Source organism: Chiloscyllium plagiosum, unplaced genomic scaffold, assembly GCF_037043375.1.
Source record: "Chiloscyllium plagiosum isolate Xiang-an unplaced genomic scaffold, Cpla_swu_hap1 HiC_scaffold_15, whole genome shotgun sequence".
In the NCBI taxonomy this organism is placed as follows: domain Eukaryota; kingdom Metazoa; phylum Chordata; class Chondrichthyes; order Orectolobiformes; family Hemiscylliidae; genus Chiloscyllium; species Chiloscyllium plagiosum.
In genome coordinates, this window is record NW_028270153.1 from 23,166,862 (window position 1) to 23,187,258 (window position 20,397).

Genomic DNA, 20,397 nt, shown 5'->3' on the forward strand with positions numbered 1-20,397 from the left:
GAAAAAGGCCAATTTTGACGGTATTAGGCAAGAACTTTCGAAAGCTGATTGGGGGCAGATGTTCGCAGGTAGAGGAACGGCTGGAAAATGGGAAGCCTTCAGAAATGAGATAACAAGAATCCAGAGAAAGTATAGTCCTGTCAGGGTGAAAGGGAAGGCTGGTAGGTATAGGGAATGCTGGATGACTAAAGACATTGAGGGTTTGGTTAAGAAAAAGAAGGAAGTATATGTCAGGTATAGACAGGATAGATCGAGTGAATCCTGAGAATAGTATAAAGAAAGTAGGAGTATATTTAAAAGGGAAATCAGGAGGGCAAACCGAGGACATGAGATAGCTTTGGCAGATAGAATTAAGGAGAATCCAAAGGGTTTTTACAAATATATTAAGGACAAAAGGGTAACTAGGGAGAGAATAGGGCCCCTCGAAGATCAGCAAAGCGGCCTTTGTGTGGAGCCACAGAAAATGGGGGAAATACTAAATGAATATTTTGCATCAGTATTTACTGTGGAAAAGGATATGGAAGATATAGACTGTAGGGAACTAAATGGTGACATCTTGCAAAATGTCCAGATTACAGAAGAGGAAGTGCTGGATGTCTTGACACGATTAAAAGTAGATAAATCCCCAGAACCTGATCAGGTGTACCCGAGAACTCTGTGGGAAGATAGAGAAGTGATTGCTGGGCCTCTTTTGGATTAAACTGTTTCATTGCTTGAAACTGAATTTCTATTTCATGTCCATCAAATGTTCATGAGCTGTTGTTTGCATCTTTCCTCATCTGTCCATTCTTAGTGTTAAGGTCCAGAGGGATAAAAACCCTGATGCCACATAAAGTCATGTTTTGATAGGTTGACTGAATTTTAAGATTTTTGGTGTGCAGGAGACAATTTCAAAGTTTATGGATGACACAAAACTTGGGAGAATAATAAACTGTGAGAACCATGCAGAGCTGCAAAAGGAACTATTGGTGGAGTGGGCAGATAGGCGGCAGATGAAATTCAATGTGGAGAAGAAAGAGATGATGCACTTTGGTACAAAGAACATGAAGAAACAGTACTCAATAAAGAGTATTATTCTAAAGAGTGTACAGGAGCAGACTCATATGTATAAGCACATAAAGGTGACAGGATAAATAGAGACAGCTGTTAATAAAAAGCATACAGTAACCTAGGCTTCCTTAATACTGACTTAGACTACAAGAGCAAGGAGATTGGGTGGAACTCAGGGACGGATACTTTTCAGACTGGAGGTTTGTGACCAGTGGTGTGCCACAAGGATTGGTGGTAGGTTCACTGGTTTTTGTCATTCTCTAATTGATTTGGAAGCAAGCATAGGAGGTATCTTTAGTATATTTGCAGATGACACCAAAATTGGTGGTGGAGTGGACAGTGAAAGAGCTTACCTCAGAGTAAAACAGGATCTTGATCAGATGGGCCAATGGGCTGAGGAGTGGCAGATGGAGTTTAATTTAGGTAAAGTGAGGTGATGTTTTTTGAAAAGGCAAATCAGGACAGGACTTATACACTCAGGACAGGACTTATAACACTTTATGGTAAGGTCCTGGGAGTGTTGCTGAACAAAGATCTTAGAGTGCAGGTTCATAGCTCCTTGAAAGTGGAGTCACAGTTAGGTGACAGGTCAGGATGGTGAAGAAATCATTTGGATTGCTTGCCTTTATCGGTCAGTGCATTGAGTATAGGAGTTGAGAAGTCATGTTGCAGCTGTACAGGCAGCCTGTGTGTGTGTGAGTATGTAAAAGTGTGCATGTATGTGTGCTTGTGTGTGAGCATGTATGTGAGAGTGTAATTGGGTTCATGTCACACTATGGGTGGCCCCACTACACTATATATTCTCACACACACACTCTCACAGTAGCACACATGCACACACGCTTCTCCATCCTTACACACTCATGCAGACCCTTTCCAATGCACATGCTGTCTGTCAGGCACACACACATACAACCCCCACACTCACACTCATATGCGCGCCCTCTCACAGGCATATTCTCCATCACACTCATGCACACACTCTATCTACAATCATTACACTACAATCATTTGCTGTAAATTCTGTGTCGTGTGATCTTACTCCACTAACTACCTGACAAAAGAGCAGCGCTATGAAAGCTTGTACTTCCAAATAAACCATTGGACTATAACCTGGTGTTGTGTGATTTTTAACTTTGTCCACCCCAGATTTCTCTGCCTTTAGCCAGAGGGAGGAGTCTTCAGAAAAAAAAGTGGGAGTCAGTTCCAGAGTTAATGTTTTCCTTCCTGAGAAAGGAAAAGATCAGAAGGAAAATATATATTTTATATATAATCTTTATATATATATTATATAAAATATATATTTTAGACTGATTCCGGAAGAGTTCACTTTCTACTTAAAGGGCAGTGTAAAATGTGCTTGTGGAGCATGTTTTTGTGATAAAGTTAGAAGTAAAATTAAAAATGTTCACTTCAGTGGTGTAATTAGTGCTTTTAGCCTAGTGTTACAGTAAAATTCTTTAATCTTGGAATTTTGTTGCAAGACCCTTTCTGAAATTAACTAGAAATTTATTTTTATTGTAGAAGTTGTTCGTTTCCATGTCAGTCATAAAATAAAACACAGATAGGTGTTTTCAAGATCTTTACCAGAGTTCACAGAGTTTGGGCTTTTGAGCTGAAAATGTTGACTTGTCCACATCCTGACGATACCTGGCTTGCTGTGTTCTTCCAGCCTCCTGCTTGCCTACCTTTGAACCATCAGAGGCTGTTTAAAATTCAGTGAACTTGAAGTTAAATGCTGTACAATTTGATGCAATTAATGTGATCTTATGATGGTTCCTGTGAAGTCAGATCCATTGAAGCACTTCAAGATGAATGCCTATATGTGACCATTTTACTTCCATGTAAATAGTCTGCTAATTAAATTCCCTGACTCTTTGTTCCAAACTTCTATGACTCTACCTGTGAACTTAGCCAGTACTGATATTGATATACTCTATTAAAAGAAACTGATCCAGCATTGCATTGTATGAATTGCAATGCATCTTTATAAATCGTAGCAATAAAGGGTTTTCTTGAAAGAAAAGATTGTTGCCTCAGAGCACTTCTGAATATTTCAACTAACTCCCCCAATTCTCCCTTATTGCTCTAACTGTCCCATTACCTCCCTACAATCCGACCCTTTTTCTCAGTCCCTCCACTCCCCCCTCCCCACTACTCTTTATCTGCTTTCATCCTGTCCTGTCTGGATTTTAATGACCCAGTCTGAAGGCTAGTGATGTCAAGATCAGAATGGTGCAGGAAAAGCACAGGTCAGGCAGCATCTGAGGAGCAGGAAAGGGCTTTTGCCCGAAACGTCGATTTTTCAGCTCCTTGGATGCCGACTGACCTGCTGTGCTTTTCCAGCACCACTGTAATCTTGACTCTAATCTCCAGCATCTGCAGTACCCACTTCTGTCTAAGACTACTGATGGTCAATGCATTGGTCTGAAATTCAAAAGTTCATCACAGAGAAGCTACCTGGGATCACCCACTTGTTCTTTTGCAGATTACTGTTTTCATCAAATGAGGCTTATGGCTCCATACTAGAAGCACCCTAGTGCACCTTGTTCAGTGCTTATGACTTTCTAGATTACAGAATTTTACAAAGTGCAAAGAAGTTTACTTGCATTTTACTTGTACTGAGTAATAAAGCATCCTGGGGTAGACTCCTTCAACGCCGTCCTGATAGCTTTGATAAAATGAGAGATTGTTGGACAGATTATGTTTGGCTGTTGCCTTGCTAATTGAAGAATGGCCAACTAGCAATACACTAATTTATAAATTTTGTCACATGTAACCATTCTGTACAGAAAGGTCATAGAAATGAATTACTTTTGAGTTTCTATATTGAAGAAAGCAACAAAGGGCTAGTTTCTCATGATGGTCTTATGCTGGATGTTAATTTGAAACCAGACACATTCTTGTTAATCTCACAAAATTTCATTGACCTGGCACATAAATTGTGCTTCTCTATCCATAAATGCTGCCCAATCTGCTGAGCATTTTCCATTTTCAGTTTTTATATCAGATTTCCAGCATCTGTACTGTTTTGCTTTTGGATATATAAACTGGCTACGTGATCTCAGAAGATGGAGGTTCACTAAAATTCATTCCAACAAACATTCATACCTTGCGAGTTGAACGCCTCATTCTTTCTGAATTGTGCATGGAGCTAACTTTGGGAGTAACCAGGTTACTGATCAGCCTCAATCCCAAATACAATCAGGAGTAAAATAAGCTAACTTTCTCTTCAAGAAAACTTTGAAATCAACTGGACTGCACACAGCAGTTAGTCTTTTATTACTGGAAAAGATGAGCTGGAGAAGCTATAAATGCTTGAAGAGAGTGAGAGCTCCTTCTATTTATGATAAGAAGGATGGACCAGTAGGGCAGCATAAGGTAATATTTAATATTTTCATATGAATACATGGAAATGGATTATAAAAATTGAATCAATCAAATTTGATTATATTGCCATGTATCCTACTTCTTTTTGTTTACACAATAAAACATCTGATCACTGTAAAACAAAGTTAAACTCATGAAAAGATATGGAAACTGACAGTAATGTCAGGATATCAATTACTTATGTTCATCATAAACACCCAGCATAGACTGGCTAAGTCAAACATTTCAATTCTTGATATTTTGTCCTGGTTCAAGTAGGGATTACTATCTGCACATTAATTGGTCATGCTTTTGTACAGTTCAAAATAATCTATCAAGAAGCTCTCATGTGTGTAATTCCATGACTGGAATGTCTACTTGTGAAGATCCAAAGATATGATTTCCAAGTTCAATTGAATCCACATTTTTAATGACTAACTCAAATGCCCTTATCTGACTTCTAAACCCTGCTAAGAACAAATATCCCTGTAGACCTACAACTAGATATTATTAAATCAAAGATTTGGGATAAAAGAAATATTTTCAGAAGTCATCCCATATCTAGATAAGTACTATAAGACCATAAGACCATAAGACATAGGAGTGGAAGTAAGGCCATTCGGCCCATCGAGTCCACTCCGCCATTTAATCATGGCTGATGGGCATTTCAACTCCACTTACCAGCATTCTCCCCGTAGCCCTTAATTCCTTGAGACATCAAGAATTTATCAATCTCGGCCTTGAAGCCATTTAGCGTCCCGACCTCCACTGCACTCCGCGGCAATGAATTCCACAGGCCCACCACTCTCTGGCTGAAGAAATGTCTCCTCATTTCTGTTCTGAATTTACCCCCTCTAATTCTAAGGCTGTGCCCACGGGTCCTAGTCTCCTCGCCTAATGGAAACAATTTCTTAGCGTCCACCCTTTCCAAGCCATGTATTATCTTGTAAGTTTTTATTAGATCTCCCCTTAACCTTCTAAACTCCAATGACTATAATCCCAGAATCCTCAGCCGTTCCTCGTATGTTAGACCTGCCATTCCAGGGATCATCCGTGTGAATCTCCGCTGGACACGCTCCAGTGCCAGTACATCCCTCCTGAGGTGTGGGGCCCAAAACTGGACACAGTACTCCAAATGGGGCCTAACCAGAGCTTTATAAAGGCTCAGTAGCACATCGCTGCCTTTATATTCCAACCTTCTTGAGATAAATGACAACATTGCATTCACTTTCTTAATCACAGATTCAGTACTACTGGGATCAGTACTGGGACCACCATAATGTACAATATATATTAATGATTTGGATGAGAAAAATGAATGTACTATAGCCAAGTTTGCAGATGCCACAAAAGGAGGTGGGAAGGCAAGTAGTGAGTGTGATAGAGTTGGCAGAGAGATACAGACAGGTTAAGCAAAAATTTGGCCTAAGAAATATAATAAGGGAAAATGTGATGTTACACATTTTGTCAGTAAGAACAAAGAAGCTGAATATTATCTAAATGGAGAACGATAATAGAAAGCTGCAGCATAGAGATATTTGAAGGTTCTTGTTTATGAATGACATAAAGTTCATTGAGTAACAGGGATAGTGAATGGACTGCTTGTCTTTATTTCAAAGGAAACGGAGGAAAAAAGGTAAGTTTCGCTAAAACTGTACAAGACACTAATCAGGCATAGAATATTGTGAACACTTTTGGTCATTTTAACTAAGAAAAGATGTTCTAGCATTGGAGGCAGCCAGAAAAGTTTCTATAGGTTGATTCTGTGCTTGGAGGGATTTTCTTATGAAGAAGAGTTTGAGCAAGTTAGATTTGTAATGATTGGAGTTTAGAAGAATGAGGTGAGTCCTAACTGAAACATATGGAGTGTTAGGGGACTTCACATGGTAGATATAGAAAGATTGTTGCCCCTTGTTGGACAGTCGACAACTAGAGGGCATAACCTCAGAATAAGGGGTTACCTATTTAATACAGAGATGATGCGAAATTTGTTCTCTCTTCACTGGCATCGATAGATATCTTAAAAGGCTTCATGTAAACAGGCATGGTTAATACTGGGGCAGTGGTTCACACAGTGTTTTGGCTGTCAATTGCCTTTTGACAGTCTGCTGTCCACTGAAACTTCTTGCCCTTTTTTAACAATTTGTTGAGTAGAGAAGCCACACTGCTAAATTTTAGCACAAACTTTCAGTAAAATCCATTCAATCCCAGGAACTGTAGGACTGCTCTTTTCATTGACGGAGTGGGAAATTCCCCAATTACTTTCATTTTCACATCCCATGGGGCCATTTGTCCATGTTCAATAACATGGCCCAGGAAGGTGACTTGGGCTTTGGCAAATTCACTTTTAGCTCGGTTTACCACCAAGCCTGCCTTCCAAAGTCAATCAAACAAGTCCGATAAAAGCAGTAAATGTTCCTTCCATGAGTAACTAAAAATCACCAGGTCATCAATGTAAACAACACAATTGGGTAATCCAGCAATTACCTTATTAATCAGTCTCTGAAATATGGCTGCAGCATTTTTCATACCAAATGGCATGACTTTAAACATATAGTCCATTTGGCATTCCGAAAGTGGAAATTGTCTTTGCTCTCTCTGACAAAGGTACCTGCCAGTAGCTTCTGAGCAGGTCCAACTTAGAAATGCAAGTTGTTTGTCCCATTTTTTCGACACAATTCTCCAAACGTGGAACTAGATATGCATCAGTCTTTATAACAGTGTTGACTTCGTGATAGTCCACACATAACCATTGGGTACAATCTGGCTTTGGCACCATGAGCTCCAGTTATTGTAACTCACTTCAATTATGCCATCTTGAAGCATGCACTAAATCTCTTTCTGAACCTATGCCAACTTTAGAGGGTTATGCCAATAAGGATGTTGCTTAATCAGAACAGCATCTCCTATATCTACATCATGCACAATTATGTTAGTATTTCCCAGTTTATTTCCGCATATCTCTCCATTTGATTGTAGTAGCTCTTCCAGGTTATTTTGATTTTCTTGTGGAAGGTTACTCAATAATTTGTCCCAATTTTTGACAACTTCCTCATTGTCCAATTTGATTGGAGGAATGTCTAATTCTGAATCCTCTGAACTTGGGTCTTCCTGCTGTGCTGTAACCATTAAGACCTTCTCCTCTTGCTTTCCTTCCATGTCAAAATACTTTTTCAGTATATTCACTTGACACATCTGTGAGATTTTTTCTTGGAATCCTTATCCAGTAGTTTGGGGCCGGGAGGTGGCTCATTGGTAAGCACTGCCATCTCACAGCGCTAGGGGCCCGGGTTTGATTCCCACCTCTGTGTGGAGTTTGCATATTCACCCCGTGTATACGTGGGTTTCCTCCGGGTGCTCCAGTTTCCTCCCACAATCCAATCCAAAGATGTGCAGGTCAGGTGAATCGGCCTTGCTAAACTGCCCATAGTGTTAACTGCATTAGTCAGGGGTAAATATAGGCTAGAGGAATGGGTTCACCTGTTACTGGAAATAACACCAATACCTTAGCCCCAATTGCAAAATTACAAACTTGTGATTTCTTATCTGTTTCCTGTTTCATTGTATGCTGCAATACTTTTAAATACTGTCTAACCAGCTCCCCAGCTCTATTTAGTCATTCTCTAAAATTTGACACATTGTCCAAATGAGTGGTCTCTGAATTCTGACTTATTGATTTCTCCTTCATCAAGTTTAACGGTCCTCTTATTTCATGCCCAAAAATTAATTCAAATGGACTGAATTTGTTTGATTTATTTGGTGCATCTCTAATCGCAAAAAGTACAAACGGAACTCCCTTAACCCAATCATCTGGATAGCCCTGACTATAAGCCTTCAATATGGTCTTCAGTGTTTGAAGCCATCTCTCTAGCGCTCCCTGTGATTCTGGGTAGTATGGAATAGATTTGAATTGCTTTATTCCCAAGTTATCTATAACTTCCTTGAATATTTTGGATGTGAAGTTTGATCCTTGATCTGACTGGATCTCTATTGGTAGTCAGTGTCTAGTAAAAAAAAAGTATTAATTCTTCTACATCCCTTTTAGCTGTGATGTTGCATGATAGGACTGCCTCTGGGAATCTAGTCAACACTTCCATTATTGTTAAAAATACATATTCCCTCTTTTTGTATGAGGTAGAGGACCTATGCAATCAATCAAGACTCCTGTGAAAGGCTCCTCAAATGCTGGAATAGGTATTAAAGGTGCAGGTTTTATCACTGCCTGTGGTTTTCCAATTAGCTGACATGTGTGACACGTGTGTCCTTGTCTAGTCCAGGCCAGTAACAATGTCTGTATTTTAGCCTGTGTTTTCCTCACTCATAAATGACCTTTAAGTGGTAGCTCATTTGTCACTCGCAACAGCTCTTTTCTATACCCTACTGGCAAAACAATCTGATGAATGTATGCCCATTTCTCATTTGCTTGAATGTGTGCAGGTCTCCATTTCCTCATTAAGACATCATTTGTTCAGTAATAACACACAGGGATGCATTCACTCTCCTTTTCTGTATATGCCTTTTGATACAACTGTTTTAAGTTCTCGTCTTTCTGCTGTAACTCAATCAGCTTAGCAGAGCTAAAAATACTTCCATGTTTACCTATTTGCTCCTGCTCTGTCCCACTTACCTGATCAAAAAGGCTCCTGATAAAGCTATTTCAGGTTCCGTATCTGTGCCTTTTGAAGTCTCCTGCTTCAGCTTGTGCGGTCACGAGATCACAGAGGCACAATCTGGGAAGATCCCTGGATAACCGCCCTACATTTCTTCAGTTGCTTGAGTCTAGCTTTTCAACTAGCTTGGAAGGATCATAATATTGAAGCACACCCTGTCTGGATGATAAATTTGAGAGATTGAAAAATATACGGTAATCTCCTGCCACATGTACGGTATGCTTTTAAAGAGAAGGTCTTGAATAGGAGAGACCTTGACCATAAAATGTGAAACATAAAGGGATGAAAATGTGTTGCTGGAAAAGCGCAGCAGGTCAGGCAGCATCCAAGGAGCAGGAGAATCGACAATTCGGGCATGAGCCCTTCTTCAGGAATGAGGAAAGTGTGCCAAGCAGGCTAAGATAAAAGGTAGGGAGGAGGGAATTGGGGGAGGGGCGTTGGGAATGCGATAGGTGGAAGGAGGTTAAGGTGAGTGTGATAGGCCGGAGTGGGGTGGGGGCGGAGAGGTCAGGAAGAAGATTGCAGGTTAGGAAGGTGGTGCTGAGTTCGAGGGTTGGGACTGAAACAAGGTGGGGGGAGGGGAAATGAGGAAAGTGGAGAAATCTGAGTTCATCCTTTGTGGTTGGAGGGTTCCTAGGCGGAAGATGAGGCGCTCTTCCTCCAGCCGTCGTGTTGCTATGGTCTGGCGATGAAGGAGTCCAAGGACCTGCATGTCCTTGGTGGAGTGGGAGGGGGAGTTGAAGTGTTGAGCCACGGGGTGGTTGGGTTGGTTGGTCCGGGTGTCCCAGAGGTGTTCTCTGAAACGTTCCGCAAGTAGGCAGCCTGTCTCCCCAATATAGAGGAGGCCACATCGGGTGCAGCGGAAGCAGTAAATGATGTGTGTGGAGGTGCAGGTGAATTTGTGGCAGATATGGAAGGATCCCTTGGGGCCTTGGAGGGAAGTAAGGGGGGAGGTGTGGGCACAAGTTTTGCATTTCTTGCGGTTGCAGGGGAAGGTGCCGGGAGTGGAGGTTGGGTTGGTGGGGGGTGTGGACCTGACAAGGGAGTCATGGAGGGAGTGGTCTTTTCGGAATGCTGATAGGGGAGGGGAGAGAAATATATCCTTGGTGGTGGGGTCTGTTTGGAGGTGGCGGAAATGACGACGGATGATACGATGTATATGGAGGTTGGTGGGGTGGTAGGTGAGGACCAGTGGGGTTCTGTCCTGGTGGGATTGGAGGGGCGGGGCTCAAGGGCGGAGGAGCGATAAGTGGAGGAGATGCGGTGGAGAGCATCGTCGATCACGTCTGGGGGGGAATTGCGGTCTTTGAAGAAGGAGGCCAATAGGGTTGTTCGGTATTGGAACTGGTCCTCCTGGGAGCAGATGCGACGGAGACGAAGGAATTGGGAGAATGAGATGGCGTTTTTACAGGGGGCAGGGTAGGAGGAGGTGTAGTCTAGGTAGCTGTGGGAGTCGGTCGGTTTATAGTAAATGTCCGTGTTGATTCGGTCGCCCGAGATAGAAATGGAGAGGTCTAGGAAGGGGAGGGAGCAGTCTGAGATGGTCCTGATAAATTTGAGGTTGGGGTGGAAAGTGTTGGTAAAGTGGATGAACTGTTCAACCTCCTCGTGGGAGCACGAGGCAGAGCCGATACAGTCATCGATGTAGCGGAGGAAAAGGTGGGGGGTGTGCCAGTGTAGCTGCGGAAGATGGACTGTTCCACATATCCTACAAAGAGGCAGGCATAGCTAGGGCCCATGCAGGTGCCCATGGCTACTCCTTTGGTTTGGAGGAGGTGGGAGGATTGGAAAGAGAAGTTGCTCAGTGTGAGGATCAGTTCAGTTTTCCTGGTTGGGTCCAAATTTTGTTGGTCTGAACGTAGTCCGGAGTCCGTGCAGGGTCAGTCGGTTCCGTAGGCAGGGATGCTGAGAAAGGAGAAGTGGCTGTGGGGGCAAGTCTGATGAAAAGTTAAAGAATTGGAATAACTTTGAGAAGTTACCTTCATCTTATAGTGTTTGCATCTTCTGTGCATCTTCTATTTTGGAAGGATGATGTCTAATACCAGTTGAGGTTTACCTTGAATGAAAGAAATTGATTTGGCTCATATTGATTTGACATTTGTTCCTGTTGAAAAGACAACCAGGCATCCTTGTTGCTGTCATGTGCTGATGGAGGTTTATGTCAAGCTCTGAGCATTGTCATCTGCAATACAAACCTTACAGATTTACAAGGATGACACACATATGCTGAAATATGTCCCAGCACATCTGCAATGCAATTGAAAAATGTAAAAATTATATCGAATGACAAGTGTTTAAGAAGTTGTGAGTCCCTATGACTCCAGGGGAACATGTATGGACCAGTATCTGTTCTTAGGATTGAACTTGAGAAAGTACTTGGGAGCTGAGAAATTGGGATTAAGCTCTTCCAGGGTAGAAATCTAGTGTGAACATTTTTTTCCAGCATTGTTCAATCACCTTTGATTTTAACACACTGTCTTTCTTCTAAATGAAAGTAATGCACCTACACCAATCACTGTGATGTTTTATTTTGAAAATGATGTACCATGGAACCCAATTCCAATTTCAGCCCATATCGAATGTGAATAATGCGTTTAGATGAGGATTTCTCCCTCAAAAAGCAGTAGAAGCAAGGGGTGAAATGTTGTTTGGATTGGCAGAAATGTGGAGCATGCAAATTAGCCATGATCTTACTAAATTATGAACGAGGCTCAAGGAGCTGAGAGATTTGTTTCTGCTCCTAATTCATTTGTATCAGTATAAGAATCTTCATTGGTTGTGTAATTTCTTTTGTATTTTGTTGTTTTATTTTCTCTCTTTTCTCTTAATGATCTGCTGCTGTTCCTTTAAAAGCTTCTGTTCCTTTAAAGGTTTCTCACGTGTACCTGTGGACGTTATTTGTGCCAAAAGCAGTGATGATTTCACACAGTCAACTTCCAAATTTTTATACAGTTTCACAAAATGAAAATTGTAGAATCAACTGATTTCTAGAGACAGGTAAGGACTTATCGAGAACTTTTTAAAAATGTACCTATTTCCATTTTGTGCGAGACTGTTTGCTGAATTTTGACCTCTGCTTTCAAGACCTTTTAAACTAGATGCTTTTTTTAAGTTGGAGCTGTCCTAAGTCGGTTATATGCTGTGCCTTGTTTTAGAAGTAGACAGTGCTTATTATTTATCGATATGGTTTTACAGCCTTTCATTTTGGTTGTGGCACTTTATATTTGGTTGTAGTTGTAACTTCAGTTCTGAAATCAGGGAAATTGTTGGATGACTATTTGGAAAGTGACATTTTCACAACTCCCATGCTGCTGTCACCTTTTCAGCCTTTAATATCTATTTTATTTTACTAATTAGCTGTCCCCATTAGCTTTTCATGCCAATCCTCAATTGGTCCTATGACCAACCACTTTTGAATTCTAATGCTGCTGGACCCTCAGATTGTCTGACATCTCTTGAGACTGAGATGTCCTCTGACTGCGGGACAGAAGTCCAAACCCTCAGAGCATGTTTTCACCATGGGACAGCCTTGTTTATCATCATCATCATCATCAGCATCCCCCAACCCTGTTCAGTAAAATTCATCCCAGATTTCAGTGGAAGGAATTGAATGAAAAGAGACTCAAAAATATATTCTGAGAACTGAACCGTGTAGGATACCCCAGGGAAAATATTTGTACAAGTTCTTGCAAAAAATGTGAAAATTCAAAAAGCAATATTATCATTAAAGAAGGAAGGATAAAATTAGCATTAATTTATACACAATTGCGAGTGCAGAAATTTCAGAAGTTTGTTGAAGGTGGAAAATAATCCTTTCCATGATAAACTCATGTTAGACTTTGAAATATTAAGTCAGAACATAAAGAAGTTAATGTGATCAAAGAAGGAAATACAAGGCATAGAAATTGTTTGCAGACAGCAAACTTTTCATCAGTATTCTTGATGAAATGTGTGAGAGAGAGAGAGAGGGCGAGAGAGAGAGGGGGCGAGAGAGAGAGGGGGCGAGAGAGAGAGGGGGCGAAAGCGTGGAAAAGTAACATGATGAGTACTAAAGAATACATTGGTACAACAGTAAAGAAATGCCATCTGGAGGTTAATCTGTTGTAGCATGTTACCCACCCATTGTAGACTCTGCCTGATTTTCACTCCAGTGAAATTCATTGGATAAAATTGTGAGTTCACACTTTGGATGTGTCACTTTTTCTCTTAGATTACAAGCCAGGGGATGAATGTGTACACAAAGAGAAGTCTGCGCTTTTTAAAATAACATGCAAATTTATACAACCATACAATTGGAAAAGTAATTGCTTAAGTTAGATATCAATTCCTGTATCTATTCTTACATTAATGATGCTCAATATTTAAATTTTCTACAAAAACATGTCCTGATACAATTTTGTAGAATGTCAGTGATAATTTTAAAATAAAACTAACTTAAACTCAAACTAGTTTATTTGCTTGAAAATAATAGATTGTGCATTTGAACAATGATAAGTGAAATTAAATGTCCTTGAATGTAAAGAATCGTGGTATTGTATCTTGTGATACTGAAAATCTCTTCTAGTTTAACAGTTAGTTTCTGGTTTTAGTAACCATAGCAACTTGATTTTACAGATGGATTAAAAAGACTAGAAAAGCCAAATTTGGCTTTTTCAGTCTCCATAGAGTGTGCGGAGATACATCCTGCCTGAAGAAATATTTAAAACTACAGATTTTACACAGAATTACATACAGCACTAAGCAGACTGTTTAGCCCAACAAGCCTATGCTGGATTTTGTATTCCATGCCAGTCTTCTTGTATTCCACCTACCTTCTTTGACCTTTCAGCATATCTGTCCCATGTTCTTTTCCCTATCATGTTATTATCTAGTTTCTTTTTGAAAATATCAAAGCAATTTGTTTCAACTCTTTCCAATGGTAGCAAATCCCACACTTTAATCACTCTTTGAGTAAAGCAACTTCCCTTTTTTCCCCTACTGGATTTAATAGTAACTAACTTGTATTGATAGCCCTTAGTTTTGTATGTTTCCCATATTTGAAATAGTATCCCCACTATTCATATTTTGAACGAATTCTCTCAAGTGATTTCAAGTGTTTTATCAGAAAAAAAAAGCTTCAAGCAGTATAAATTGTCCCCACAGCTGTAATCTCTCAGTTCTGGTAAAACCCTCATAAATCTCTTAATACATTTTCAAACACTTCTGCGTCACTTTTTTGCTCAATGGAGATCAAAACTGTGAACTGTACTCTTATTAGAATATGAACAGAGGACTAGAGATGTTTAACATAACTTTACAACTTTTGGATTCTGAACTCTAAAAGTAACATCCAGAACCTTTTTAGTTATCATCTTTAAATGCTTTTCCAACCAGAAATTCCTCTATCATAGTTTGTTGACCTGTGTGCCTAGACTCCTTTGCTCTTAGAGTCATAGAGTCATAGAGATGTACAGCACTGAAACAGACTCTTCGGTCCAACTCGTCCATGCCAACCAGATATCCCAATCCAATCTAACCCCACCTGCCAGTACCCGGCCCATATCCCTCCAAACCCTTCCTATTCATATACCCATCCAAATGCCTCTTAAATGTTGCAATTGTACCAGCCTTCACCACTTCCTCTGGCAGCTCATTCCATACACGTACTACCCGCTGTGTGAAAAGGTTCCCCTTAAGTCTCTTTTATATCTTTCCCCCCTCACCCTAAACCAATGCCCTCTAGTTCTGGACTCCCCCAACCCCAGGGAAAAGACTTTGTCAATTTACCCTATCTATGCCCTCATAATTTTGTAAACCTCTATAAGGTCACCCTTCAGCCTCCAATGCTCCAGGGAAAACAGCCCCAGCCTGTTTAGCCTCTCTCTATAGCTGAAATCCTCCAACCCGGGCAACATCCTTGTAAATCTTTTTCTGAACCCTTTCAGGTTTCACAACATCTTTCCAATAGGAAGGAGACTAGAATTACATGCAATATTCCAACAGTGGCCTAACCAATGTCCTGTACAGCCGCAACATGAAGTCCCAACTCCTGTACTCAATACTCTGACCATTAAAAGAAAGCATACCAAAAACCTCCTTCACTATCCTATCTACCTGCGACTCCACTTTCAAGGAGCTATGAACCTGCACCCAAAGTATCTTTGTTCAGCAACACTCCCTAGGACCTTACCATTAAGTGTATAAGTCCTGCCAAGATTTGCTTTCCCAAAATGCAGCACTTCGCATTTATCTGAATTAAACTCCATCTGCCACTTCTCAGCCCATTGGCCCATTTGGTCAAGATCCTGTTGTAATCTGAGGTAACCTTCTTTGCTGTCCACTACACCTCCAATTTTGGTGTCATCTGCAGACTTACTAACTGTATCTCTTATGCTCGCATCCAAATCATTTATGTAAATGGCAAAAAGTCGAGGACCCAGCACAGATCCTTGTGGCACTCCACTGATCTTAGCCCTCCAGTCTGAAAAACAACCCTCCACCACCACCCTCTGTCTTCCACCTTTGAGCCAGTTCTGTATCCAAATTGCTAGTTCTCCTTGTATTCCATGAGATCTAACCTAGCTAATCAGTCTCCCATGGGGAACCTTGTCAAATGCCTTACTGAAGTCCATATAGATCACATCTACCACTCTGCCCTCATCAATCCTCTTGTTACTTCTTCAAAAAACTCAATCAAGTTTGTGAGACATGATTTCCCATGCACAAAGCCATGTTGACTATCCCTAATCAGTCCGTGCTTTTTCAAATACATGTACATCCTGTCCCTCAGGATTCCCTCCAACAACTTGCCCACCACTGACGTCAGGCTCACTGGTCTGTAGTTCCCTGGCTTATTCTTACCACCTTTCTTAAATGGTGGCACCACATTAGCCAAACTCCAGTCTTCCAGCACCTCACCTGTGACTATCAATGATACAAATATCTCAGCAAGAGGCCCAGCAATTACTTCTCTAGCTTCCCACAGAGTTCTCGGGACACCTGATCAGGTCCTGGGGATTTATCCACCTTTATACGTTTCAAAACAACCAGCACTTCCTCCTCTGTAATCTGGACATTTTGCAAGATGTCACCATCTATTTCCCTCCATTCTATATCTTCCATATCCTTTTCCACAGTAAATACTGATGCAAAATACTGGTTTAGTATCTCCCCATTTTCTGCAGCTCCACACAAAGGCCGCCTTGTTGATCTTTGAGAGGCCCTATTCTCTCCCTAGTTACCCTTTTGTCCTTCATGTACTTGTAAAACCCTTTGGATTCTCCTTAATTCTATTTGCCAAAGCTATCTCATGTCCCCTTTTTTCCCTCCTGATTTCCCTCTTAATTTTACTCCTACTGCCTTTATGCCTAAAGATTCACTCAATCTATCCTGTCTATACCTTACATATGCTTCCTTCTTTTTCTTAACCAAACCCTCAATTTCTTTAGTCATCCAGCATTCCCTACACCTACCAGCCTTTCCTTTCACCCTAACAGGAATATACTTTCTCTGCATTCTCGTTATCTTGTTTCTGAAGGCTTCCTATTTTCCAGCTGTCCCTTTACCTGCAAACATCTGCCCCCAATCAGCTTTCGAAAGTTCTTGCCTAATACCATCAAAATTGGCCTTTCTCCAATTTAGAACTTCAACTTTTAGATCTGGTCTATCCTTTTCCATCAGTATTTTAAATCTTCCAATTTGTTTTCTTATTTTGTAATACATAGATAATGTTTCTGATTTTCTTACTACGTTGTAAGTTCTGTGACTTATATGTGTTTTAATATCATTTAGTTTAGAGATTGGACTTTGAACCAGTGGCAAATGGGTTTTGGTCTATGTGTATGAGAGGTTTAATGTTCAATTTGTCAGGATTTCCTAAACCATTAAGTTTGTTAAAATTAGTATGAGAGAGAGTGAGTTCCTGGAGTGGTAATGGGGATATGTTAGGGTTGTGAGAGTTTTATGAACTAACAGAGTAAACAGTGAAGAACCTTAGCTTCCTTTTAGTTAGAAAGATTAGGTTTCTTTTAGCTTAGGAGAATAACCCGTTGCTTGGGAAGCTTGTGGTTTCAGTTCGCAGAGATTAGTTTGAAGTTAAACATATGAATAGTTTTGCACAGAGAAAGGAATGTTTGGAAATGCTACAAGAGGTTAGAACCATGCAAGGATGCTTGTTTGAAAGTTTCAGATGAAAGCTATTTGCTTAGAACCCTGATGGGATTATTTGAAACTGAGAAAGTATATACTCAGATATGTGACCAAGCACAAAATGATGTCAAACTCTTAAAACCAGGAATTGAAGAAGGCAATTTATTAATTTAAACCTGTTGATGTGAGAGAGAAAGGATTCTCTCTGGTGTTTGAGTATTGTAAAGAAATAGTATTGGGATAGCTAGGATTGCATTTTTAATGTTTATTTCAGAATTTTTCAAATTATGTTATATGCAAATAGCTTGACTTATTTTATTTTATCTTCTTTTCTGTTGCATAATAAATTCAGTGCATGACCAGCACATTAAATTTTTAAAAAATCTATCAAGTCAGATTTCAGTCTGGGCTGTGATTTTTTTTCTAATAACACCAGTTGGCATCATAACACTACCAAAGTGCATCACCTTACATTTATTTGTGTTAAAATCCCTTTCCATCTGTACAATCTCTGTATTTTCTAATATCTTCATACATGATCTTGCATTCTTTCCCAATGTTATCCATGATCCCAAGAGCATATTTTTATTAATTACTGACTTACTCCTATGTACAAACCTAATAGTAGGTGTCTATACGTCATTACTAGATATGCAAATAATTTAAATGTTCCTGTATTCAAGTACATTTAAATTATGTGATTCAGAGGAGTCCTTGCACTTTTGCTGGTGGGAACTGTAAATCAGTGGTCATTGGAGATAGATGAAACAGGACTTATAAACTTAATGGGAAGGTCCTGTGGGGTGTTGCTGAACAAAGAGACCTTGGAGTTCAGACTCATCTTTCCTTGAAAGTAGAGCTGCAGGTAGACAGGGTAGTGAAGAAGGTGTTTTGTATGCTTGCCTTTGCTGGTCAGTGCATTGAATATAAAAGTTGGGAGGTCATGTTGTGGCTATACAGAACATTGGTTCAGTCACTATTGGAATACTGCATTCAATTTGTGTCTCCCTGCTCTCGGAAGGATGTTGTGAAACTTGAAAGGGCTCAGAAATCCAAGGTTGGAAGGGTTGAGCTACAGGGAGAGTCTGAAGAGGCTAGGGCTATTTTTCCTTGAGCACTGGAGGCTGAGAGGTAACCTTTTGGAAGTTTATAATATCATGAGGGGCATGGATAGGGCAAACAGACAAAGACTTTTCCGCAGGGTTAGGGAGTCTAAAACCACAGAGCACAGGTTTAAGGTGAGAGTGGAAAGTTTTAAAAGGGACCTAAGGGGCAACATTTTCATGGAGAGGGTGGTGTGCATATGTAATGAGCTGCCAGAGGAAGTGGTGGAGGCTGGTACATTTCCAACATTCAAAAGACATCTGTATATGAAGAGGAAGGGTTTAGAGGGATATGGGTCAAATGTTGGCAAATGGAACTACATTAGTTTAGGATATCTGGTCAGTATGGATGAGTTGGACTGAAGGATCTATTTCTGTGCTGTACAGCTTTATGTTTGCATGTGCCCTAAACATAAAGTGGTCCTGCATTCCAAGGTGTTTCAAGACTTTACACTTTATAAGACTAATAGAATATTCAGAACTCTGCAATGTATTATTAGAGAATAATGATTTGTTTTAGGACAGCACACACAACTTGCCCAGTGGATCCATGCTGGTTGAGAATAAACCATGTAGCAGCTTCATCCACTTTCCAGTTTCAGATTCCTAACCTCATGGGTTACCACATTTCAAGTGGCCAAATACTTCCTTTAAATGTGAAATGGGTTGCAAATTTTAATCTTAAATCTTAAATCCGTTAAGGCAGTGATTCCCAGAATTTTGTCACCCTCGGGGTGAAAACAAACTCCTCACCTCCTTCTCCCAACGACAATAGATTGATGCCTCCAGGTTATCGATCTCTCTGCTAATGGAAGTAAGTTCTCCTGAGCGACTACGTATAGGTCCTTCATAACATTATAGATCTCAGTTAAGATTTCACTTAGCTTCCCCTGTTCCAATGAAAAGAACACCAGCTTATCCAACCTTTCCTAATATCTAAAATTCACCAATTCTGGAAACATTTTCATCAATTCCTTCTGTGTATTTTCCTATGTGATCACTTTCTTCCTTGAATCAGGTGGCCAGAATTGTACACCACGATCTATCTTTTGTATATGTTTTTATGTAATTCTAGCATAACTTGGACAAGGGTAAATTAATTTGTGAAAAACAGCTTAGACTTACCAAAGGAAAGGTATATTACCTAATTTGATTGAATTCAAGTGCCAGTGGAGGTTAATGTAAAGGGTACATCTTCTCAATCTTGTCCCTCACCTGAAATGTGTTAACCCTCAGGTTAAACTTACCACCATCAGTTGTCTTTTGTTCTCTCTAATGAGAAAACAGGCATATGCTGTTTAGATTAGATTACTTACAGTGTGAAAACAGGCCCTTCGGCCCAACAAGTCCACACCGTCCCGCCGAAGCGCAACCCACCCATACATTTACCCCTTATCTAGCACTACGGGCAATTTAGCACATCTTTGGACTGTGGGAGGAAACTGGAGCACCTGGAGGAAACACACGCAGACACGGGAAGAATGTGCAAACTCCACACAGTCAGTCGCTGAGGCAGGAATGGAACCCAGGTCTCTGGCGCTGTGAGGCAGCAGTGCTAACCACTGTGCCACCGTGCCGCCCATGTTCTGGGACTATGCTGACTTTACCTCACATAATAACCTTGTCAGCAACGTTGAGACACATGGAAAATAAACTGTTCAGTAGAGGCATAGATGATGACAAATTGGTCGATGGTAGACAGCATTGATAAATAATTGTTTCTTGAATGAAAAAGAGAGTAAAAGATGCTTGTGTGCCTAAAGGTCAGTATATGACCACTGGTTTTAGAATCAGCAAATCATAGAATCCCTAAAGTATCGAAAGAGACCATTCAGCCCATCAAGTCTGCACTGACTCTCCAAAGAGGATCTTACCCAGACCATTACCATCTTTGTAACTCCATCTCTCTAATCCACCTAACCTACACATCCTTGAATACTACAGAACAATTCTTAGCATGGCCAATTTGCATAACCTGCACATCTTTGGACTTTGAGAGGAAATGGAGCACTTGTAGGAAATCCATGCAGACACAGGGAAAACATTCAGATTTCACACAATCAGCCCAGGCTGCAATT

At 40.5% G+C, this 20,397-nt stretch overlaps 1 long non-coding RNA gene across 2 annotated transcripts in view; it reads left to right on the top strand.

Annotated features, from left to right (window-relative positions):
- Positions 1-20,397, top strand: part of LOC122560208 (uncharacterized) — a 135,803-nt gene that overhangs the window by 100,701 nt on the left and 14,705 nt on the right. For both annotated transcript variants that reach the window (XR_015759542.1, XR_015759545.1), the window contains exon 3: positions 11,960-12,086. This is a non-coding gene — a long non-coding RNA (uncharacterized LOC122560208). The remainder of the gene's footprint in view (positions 1-11,959; positions 12,087-20,397) is intronic.